The 9,490-nt window shown below is 39.5% G+C and overlaps 1 protein-coding gene and 1 non-coding gene across 9 annotated transcripts in view; both read left to right on the top strand.

Annotated features, from left to right (window-relative positions):
- The first annotated feature begins 1,138 nt into the window (after positions 1-1,138).
- The window catches only part of BCAS1 (brain enriched myelin associated protein 1), a 154,597-nt gene continuing 146,245 nt past the window's right edge, over positions 1,139-9,490 (top strand). For 4 of the 8 annotated variants that reach the window (XM_020984252.2, XM_020984249.2, XM_020984247.2 and 1 more), the window contains exon 1: positions 1,139-1,373. The gene's annotated coding sequence lies outside the window, so the exon portion shown is untranslated. The remainder of the gene's footprint in view (positions 1,374-9,490) is intronic. The other 4 variants (XM_020984251.2, XM_020984254.2, XM_020984253.2 and 1 more) reach the window with 1 other exon arrangement.
- On the top strand, positions 9,219-9,325 carry LOC144456017 (U6 spliceosomal RNA). The gene has a single exon (XR_013484928.1). It is a non-coding gene; the product is annotated as a U6 spliceosomal RNA (small nuclear RNA).

Genomic DNA, 9,490 nt, shown 5'->3' with positions numbered 1-9,490 from the left:
GTTCCTCATCCAAATGTAGAGTCTCCACTGCTTATCATAGTCCATATAATGGGCAATCTTCACCCATGTTTGTTTTTTTCCTCTATGGATTGTTAGGCCAATATATTTACAATAGTGTGGAAGCCTTAGGATATTGCATGATTTGACACACTATCTCCAAACAAGAGCTTCTGAAGGATGCTCCAAGAGCATAAAGAACTCTTTTAATGTTTGGACACTGAGCTAGATATCTCCCATGATAATGACAAATATTTGTGGCAGCCTATTCATCTTAGTTGGTACCCGAAGTATTAAACCTTGGGAAGATACTGATCGATTTGATATCACTGGGGGGGAGGAGTCAGAGGACATCAATAACTACCAGCCTATATGCCTTCTTTCTCATGTTTCTAAAATCTTATAATGAGCTAATCAAATTCGTCCATCCATCTATGTCTTTTCAAGATCAGGAAATTCTTAGTAGAATCATAGCATTATTAACTTAGAGCTGGAAAAGATGTTAGAGGCTGTCTACTCTGCTTCTCCTTATTTTATAGATGAGGAACTGAGGTTAAGAAAGATCAAGTGACCTGCCCAGGGTCACACAGGTACACTTATTTCACAGGGTGCTTACGGATACAGTGCTTATTAAGCTACAAAATGCTATGAGGGTCTTAATAGTTACTGTCCACTCATTTTACCTATGAAAAAACTGAGTTCCGGAGAAGTGAAATAATTTCCTCAAAATCTAGCAGTAACTAGGAAAGAGACTTACCCCTAGAACCCAGATTTTCTGACCCCAGGATATCATTCTTTCAATGATACCATATTTCTCTGATTTGCAGCCTACAAGTGATATGCCCACTTCCTACCAATGACAAGGGACTTGTAAGTTGGGGGGAGGAGAACAAGATAATTTTCTTTCTGGAGTAAATGAACCTGACAATCAAGACTGAGATGCAAAATCCTATAAAACGTGTTCTCCTGGCTCTGGCTTTGACCCATTGTAGTGGGGAAGTGAATTAACCATTGGGCTAAATGCCCATTAGGTACAGAGAGCAGAGGGAGATGGTTGGAATGCCCCTGGAGATGCATCAAGAATGGTATCAGATGACTCTGTTTCATTAGAAAAGTGAGGGTGGCCCTAAAAGCCAGGAAGAGAAAATATTTCTGAAAGTCTGGTTGGGGAGCATGCTCCACCCAGGATTGTGTTTGCCCTGGTCTGTGTATTCAGGCAGCAGGCACAAAAAGAGAAAGGAAGCAAAGTACAGGGCAGAGCACTAGAGAGGCACAGCTAGCAACTAGAATTAGCCACTTGGGAGCTGGAAGATCCCCATTGGAGTATCTCCAAGAGACACTGGGGTCTGAGGACTCTCAGGCTGACCTCCCACCAGGTAACTGTTTATTGGTACTTGACTTGCGACTTGGGTTCTTGGGTTTCCTAGCCTCAAGATGTCTAGAAGACGTACCACAAATCAGACTAGCCCTGCTCAAATTTCTTCAAAGAGGAGGTGGACCTATTGCCAGGCAGTCAGACACAGAGGAAGGCATGGTACCGCCTCCTTTGCCGAAGAATAGAATCAGAGCAAGGAAATCTTGGGTAGAAAGGCAGGCTTTATGCCCAAGATCTAGAAAACAGACCCAAGCAATGCTCTCCCACCTCACCTCCACTCTTTAGAATCCCTAATTTCCTTTAAAGCTCAACTCAAATGCCATATGAGATCTTTCCTGATTCCCCCCCCCCAACTATTAATGCCCCCTTTTACCTTGGATTTACCTTGTGCATATTTTATACACATTTATATATGCATATGTTCTCTCCCCCATAGAATATAAGCTTCTTGAGGGCAGGAATCATTTCCTTTTTTTTTTTTGGTAGCATTTAATAAAATAATTGTTAATTGAAGAGGAAGGAAAGAAAGAGTACATTTTGAGGACATTCCCAAGGGAGATTTCCCAAATTGTAGAAGGATTATTTGGTCTTCCTCACTGCTTCTAAGAAGACCACAAGGCTTTGGAAAATCTTAGTGGGCATCATTTTGTGAGAAAGATGTGGGTCCCAGGAAAGCAACGAACCTGTAAAGTTCAGTCTTTGCTTGTTTACAAGTATAGGAAGTGAGGTCGAATAAACTTCTGTATTAGTGAAGAGTGATTAAAAGGGATTTACTGTTGAGTACTCCAAGCTTAGGTCCTGCTGCAACATTTAAGACTTTCTATACCTATTAGAAAGACTGTAAGCAGGTCTCATTAGCTTATCTTGAGAAGACCCTTCATTAAAATCCAAACAATATGGCAGCATGCCTGAGAGCTGTTGGAAGTGTCAAACATTCACAGGAAAATAGTTTCAATATCAGCAGGTAAGCTAATCAAATAAAAAATATTTATGGAGCACCCAGTGCTGTGATAGGATCTCCAAAGGGTATAAAAGTATGTGAGACTAATGCCTATACTCACAAAGTTTATAAACATACCCAGATCTTTCCTTTCTACACTAGTTATTCTCCATTGGCTTCATGTTTTAAAGGGGAAAAGTTGATTTACAGTTAGGCATGGTAGAGTGGGAAAAAAATCCTGTTCTGGTAGATAGGACTATAGCATCCAAGCTAGGCTACCAATGCATTATGTGCCCTTAGGCAAGTGTATTTATCTTTCTGAGACTCTGTTTCCCCAGATGTAAAATTAATAGGTTGAATTGGATGATCTCTAAGGTCACTTTCAGCTCTTATGTTTTATGTTCTATTCTAAGGTCCCCTCCAGGTCTGACATTGTAAGGTGCTTTCAACTTTGACATTATATTCCTTCAATCTTTGACATCTTATCTTGTATGTTTCTATGTTACCATAGGCCAGGTCACATAGAAGCCCACGGATTTTTCAGAATGCCATTTAAACTGGTCTAAGGTGTGTTTCTTGTTTACTTGATGAGTAATTCTACTTACACTCTCCACCCTTTTATGGACCTTTTCCTTCTTAATTGACAATCAGTTAGAAGTTCTATTGGAAAAATAGAGAGGCAGAGAGCAATAGTGAATAAAGAATCAGCCTTGGAGTCAGGAAGATCCTGATTCAAATCCTTCTCTGGTCCAAACCTGCTGTGTGACCCTGGGCAAGTCTCTTAACTTTTCAATGCCTTCAACCAACTCTCTCTCTCTCTAACACTAGAAGATACAGAGAAGGGGCTGATCTGTATTAGCGGAAAGAGTTTCCCAAACAACAGTTCCCTATACTAATACCAAAGAAATTATAGCCACTCCCCCAAAAAAATTGGAAAAAAAATTTTTAAACCTACCTAAAACAATTTCCCTGAGTTGGCAGGTTTTACTTTGTTGGGATTACCTGTGATTAGTGTAAAGAGATCACTTCGTATAAGCCTCACCTTCATGCTAAATAAAGTGAAAGTCTTGGGTGAAAGGATCTTTTGGTCTCCTCCAATTGGGATATTCTAGGATTTTCTATTTAACAAGTTCTCCCAAAATTTCAGTGATCTTTGTGCCCAGAACAAAATGAAACCAGGAAGGTTGCATTGGTATCAAACACTAGTACAAAAGCAAGTCTGTACCAAAAGTTCTTTACATTTTATACAGATACGCGCACATGCACACATATGCACACATGTACACATACACACATACACAATCAAAGAATGTTCCAACTGAAAGGATCTTAAAGGCAAACTAGCCAACTCTGATTATACAGATAAGAAAAATGAGACCCAGAACTTGCCTAGGGTCACATAGTTTGCAAGTGGCAGAGCTTCATCATTTGTAAACATTCATAAGACAACATTAGTGCAGTATGAAAAAAAATCAATCAATAAACACTTATTAAGTACTTACAATGTGCCAAGCACTGTGCCCAACTCTAGGTATACAAAAAAAAAAGAGGCAAAAGGCAGATGCTGCCCTCAAAGAGCTCACAATCTAATGGGGGAGACAACAAATAAATATATACAACCAACCTACATATAGGATAAATAGGAAATAATTAACAGATAGGAGGCATTAGAATTAAAAGAAGTTGAGGATGCTTGCTATAGAAAGTGGAATTTTAGGTGGGATTTAAAGAGAGCCATGGAGAGCAATAGTCTGAGCAAAAGAAGGAGAACATTCCAGGCATGGAAGATAGCTAGAGTAAATGCTCAGAGTCAAGAGTTAAGTCTTTTTTGGTGGAACAACCTGAAAGCCAATGTCCCTAGATCAAAGAGTACATGGCAAGGAGTAAGGTGTAAGAAGACTGAAGAGGTAGGAAGGGGCTGGGTTATTAAGGGCTTTGAATGCCAGACAGAGTATTTTCTATTTGATCCTGCAGATGATAGAGAGCCACTACAGGTGAGTGATCAGAACTACACTTTAGGAAAATCACTTTACTGGCTGAATAGAGGATGAATTGGCACGAGGATCAAGGAGATCTACCAGCAAGCTATTGAAATAGTCCAGGTGTGAGATGAGGAGGTTCTGCACTAGAGTGTTGGCAGTGTCAGAAAAGATAAATAAGGCAGCATGTTCAAGAGATATAGCAAAGGTAAAATCAATAGGCCTTCACAGCAAGTTGGATCTGAAGGGTGAGAGAGAGTGAGGAGTTGAAAATGACATCTAGGTTGTGACCCAGAGGGTCGGGGAGGATGGCGTTGCCTTTGACAGTAATAAGGAAATTAGGAGGTGGGAGGGCTTATGGGGTAAATAGTGAGATCTGTTTTGGACATGTTGAATTGTCTACTGGACATCTAGTTTGAGGTGTCTGAAAGGTAGTTGGGGTTGTGATATTGGAGGTCAGCAGACAGTTTGGGGCAGGATAGGGAATTTTGAGAATCATTAGCCTCTGCAATTAAATAGGTAATTAGCATCAGGTAATTAAATGCAAGGGAGCTGATAAAGTCACCAGGTGAAGTAGTTTGGAGGGAGAATTAAAGAGGGCCCAGGACAGAACCTTGTGAGACTCCTAGAATTAGAGGCATAATCTGGATGAAGATCCAGCAAAGGAGACTGAGGAACACTCAGATAAACTGGAGGAGAACAAGAAGAGAGTAGTGTCTCAAAAATCCAGAAAGAAGAGAGTATCAAGGAAGAGAGGATGATCATAGGTGTCAGAGGATGCAGAGAGGTTTGAGGAGAATATGGATTGAGAAGAGGTCATTGGATTTGGTAAGTTAGAGGTCATTGATAGCTTTGGAGAGAGCATTTCAGTAAAATGATAAGGTTGGAAGCCAGATTATAAGGGGCTAAGAAGACTGTGAGAAGAAAATGGAAGCATCCATTGTGGATGGCTTTTTCAAGGAGTTTAGCCACAAAAGGAAGAACTGATATAGAACAATAGTGCATGGGAACACAAGGATCAGATAAGGTTTCTTTGAGAATTTGTTGGCAGTAGATAATGAGCCACTAGACAGGGAAAGGTTGAAAATAAGTGATGGTGTGGGAATGAAAGAAGGGGCAATCTATTGGAAGGGAAGGGAAGGAATGTGATCACTTGTGCAGGTAGAGGGGGTTAGCCTTGGTAAGAGTAAGGCCACTTCTTTCTTTGATAATTTTATTTATTTTATCTTGAACATAAGAAATAAAATGGGCATTTCCATAACATAGTAGAATGAAAAAAGATGATTGCACATGAAACTGCAAATCTATTATGTACAGCTTGTTATGGTTTTTAAATACAATAAAGTTATATAAATTTATTTTTTTTTCTTTTTTCCTTCCTCCCCCCCACCATAGAGATGGCTGCCATTAGACACAAATATGTGTGTATGTGTGCATATGCATATATATATAAAATCATTCTATACATTTCTATTTATCAGTTATTTCTCTGAATGCAGATAGTGTATTCCTTCATATGTCTTTTGTAGTTAATTTGGGTATTTATAATAGTCAAAATGACTTAGTTGCTCAAAGTTGTTCTTAAAACAATATTGCTGTTACTGAACACAACATTCTCTCGGTTCTGCTCATTTCATTCCAAGTGTAAAGATTTCAGTCTTGGGGATAAGAATTCATTATTTGGTAAAAATTGTTGGGAAAGCTGGAAAGCAGTCTGGCAGGAATTGAGCATAGACCAATATCTTAGTCCATGTACCAAGATAAGATAAGAATGGATAGATGACCTCAGTATAAAAAGAGAGACTTCAAGAAAATTTGAAAAACAAGGCCACCTCTTCATGTATAACAAGGGTAAAGGAATGTGTAGCTGGCGGAAGGCATCTGAGTGATATGAGAGTAAAATAGGTGAGAAGATAACACTAACAGAAAATGGCCTCATTTTTTTCTGTAAAATACGATACATGATTCTGAGCTAAGAGGGTGGGGAGAGGGGTAACCGTGGGAGGTTTGAGAAGGGATGAAAAGGTTTGGAAGAGCTATTGTGGAGATAGAATAGTGAGCTGATAAGGCACATATAGAAAGATTGTGTCACAGCAATAAGGACCCAGTTGAAGTGTAACATAAATTTGCAGTGGACCCAGTCAGAATGGTTGCATGATTTTTCTCCACTTTCATTCAGCAGCATATGTATTATAGCAAAAATTGGTGAATGGTGAGAGTGATCCAAGGCTTAGGCTTGGCATGGCATAATTGTAATTGACAAAACAATAAGGAGGTGAGGGATTCAAGAAAGAAGGACAGTTTAGAGTTGAATTGGTTCACCAAGGAGTCAAGATGAAGGGAAAAAAAAGGAGAGTGGCTAGTACAGGGCAGATGGCCTGGGAAAGAACTGAGGTGTCAAGTGGACAAAAAGTAAGTATTTCCTAAGGAGAGGCAGAGGGAAAGGTGAAAAACCTGATTATCGTTGAATAAGATGATTTTGGAATTCTTGAATGTGATAGTCTTACATTTGTGGGTGATGGCAAATCAAGGATGTGACCATCTGTATATGTGGCTAAGGTGGGGTGGGGGAGTAAGTTACAGGAAGTGAACATGTTAAGTCACTGAGTAGTTAGGGTGTTTGAGGGAGAGTCAATATGTATGTTGAAGTCTCTTATTACAAGGGAAAAAGTTGAAGTGGAGAGAAAAACTGTGAGCCATATACTGAACACATTGAGGAAGAAAGGGTAGTGGCCTGTGGTGGGGAGAGGAGGTATCTTTAGACAACAGCCACCAAGTTGTTATCGGGTGGTAGATACAAATAGCATGAACCTCAAAGGAAGAAAAGTTATTGAGTAATAAAAGTAGGGGGAGAACCTGGAAGTGGCAATGAAGAGCAAGGAGTATTTCAACTCCCCCACCTCAACCAATGAACTGAAAACAAGTGAAAGTGCAACCATCAATGGAAAGAGTGGCCAGGGAGGCAAGTTTTAGTAATGACTAATAGATGGAAGGAATCTAAGAGGAAAAGATTTAGGACGAAGGAAAATTTGTTGCCTATGAAACAGGCATTCCACAGGGCAGAGTGAAAGGGGTAGGCAGCGTTTGTTTGAAACTTTGTGGTAGAAGGGTTAAGGGGGATGGGAATGATAAATTGGGAGGTAGAGGTGGGGGATAGGGTTTGAATGATGACCACCAGTGAGACTTAATGGAATATAAAGGATATGACCAGGTGTGAGAACGTTCATCAATTCATGGAGGGTAACACCACTTCCCAAAGGAGGCTAGAGATTGAGTTGGAGGCAAGACCCTATTGAGATGGGAGCAAATAGTCAGATGATCAGATGGGAAGTCCTGCTTCACTACTCCTTTTCTCTCTGGAGCATGCAGATTAGTCAGGAAAACATAAGCTGTAGAGTTAAAGTACAGACTTTGCCAATTAACAAGTTGTGTGACCTTGGGCAAGTCATTTAAGTTCTATGAGCCTTTTTCTACTTTTATATTAACTACCTCTCTGAGTTACTGTGGGTTTTTTTTTATTTAAATTGTTTTTTCAATTAATAAAAATCTATTTTCTCTTCCTCCTACCTCCCTACCCCCATTGGAAAATAAGAAGGAAGGAAGGAAGGAAGGAAGGAAGGAAGGAAGGAAGGAAGGAAGGAAGGAAGGAAAGACTACTAATAAAAGCTCACATTTCTAGAGTGCCTACTATGTGCCAGGCACTAAGCTGAGCACTTTACAAATATTATCTCATTTGATACTCATAACAACTTTGGGGGATAGGTATTATTATTATTATTATTATTATTATTATTATTATTATTATTTCCACTTTACAGTTGAGGAAAATGAGACACAGTGCAAATATTATCTCATTTGATACTCATAACAACTTTGGGGGATAGGTATTATTATTATTATATTATTATTATTATTATTATTATTATTATTATTATTATTATTCCCACTTTACAGTTGAGGAAAATGAGACACAGTGATCAAGCATCTTGCTCAGGATCATACAGTAGTAAATGTCTGAGAGTAGGTTTAGAACTCAGGTCTTTCTGATTCCAGACTCAGCACCATATCTACTGTGCTACCAGCTGCCTCAAAACAAAAAATGAAATCCGTGGAACAAATAGGAATAGTCAAGAAGCATGACTTCCCACATTGTCTAAGGTGGTGGAGAAGTATGTCTCATTTTGTACTCTGAGCCCATCGCCTCTAGAGATGGGAAGCATATGTCATCATTTGTCTTCCGGAATCATGATTAGTCATTGTGTTGATGAAAGTTCTTAAGTCTTTCAAGGTTATTTGTTTTTGTAACATTGCTGTTATTGTACGTGTAACACTGTGGAACTTTTACAAAGGAGTGTTTACTTCAAAAAATAACCAAAAAATATGTGAACTTACTCCTCCAACATACGGGAGACATAATCCTCCTCCCAGACATTACACTAGGGGAGGGGGAAAGGATTCAGTTCATGATTTAGCTCAGTTCCTATAGAGCACAGTCCCACTTCCAAGTCTAACCCCACCTCTCCAACAGAAACAAACGCCCTCAGGTCCATTTCTCCATGCAACAAGTGAAAAACAAAAAAGGAGCAGGAAAGAATTTTTCTTCCTCTCTCTGCTTCATTATGTACTTGCTGAACATAGCAGAGGGCAGCCCACAAATGGCTGGGGGGAAAGAGAGCCATTGGCTCAGTCTTGCCAGTTTTAAAGATGTAAGCAACCAATCAAAGTGGCTACCCCCACCCATCTCACAGGGAGCACAGTGGGTTTCAAGCTAGGCACAATGGGCATGCTCAAAACGTGTGCAACAAAGCCTGAACTACATGTCAATTTTTTTTGGTTCTATTCATTCACTCTCACAGTTACTGTGAAAACAAAGTAACTTGTATAAGGTGCTTTGTAAATTTTAACAGAATATAGAAATGTTAGTTATGTGCTCATTTCTTCAGCATATATACTAAAACTGGAATGATACAAAGGAGATGAGCGTGGCACCTGTGCAAGCATGACATGCCAATTCCTGAAGCATTCTTTTTTTAAAAAAACTTAAGAACTCTGAGCAGCACAATAGCCAACCATAATTCCACAGGACTGATAATGAAACATATTACCTCCTGACAGAGAAGGGATAGGCTCAGAGGGCTGATTGAGGCATATTCCCATATTAGGGAATTTGTTGTACCCAACTATTCACGTTTAGAATGA

The sequence above is a fragment of the Phascolarctos cinereus genome, unplaced genomic scaffold (genome assembly GCF_003287225.1).
Source record: "Phascolarctos cinereus isolate Bilbo 61053 unplaced genomic scaffold, phaCin_HiC Scaffold_2;HRSCAF=192, whole genome shotgun sequence".
Taxonomy (NCBI): domain Eukaryota; kingdom Metazoa; phylum Chordata; class Mammalia; order Diprotodontia; family Phascolarctidae; genus Phascolarctos; species Phascolarctos cinereus.
The sequence above is the reverse complement of the archived record's forward strand: the minus strand, read 5'-3'. Positions and strand labels throughout refer to the sequence as shown.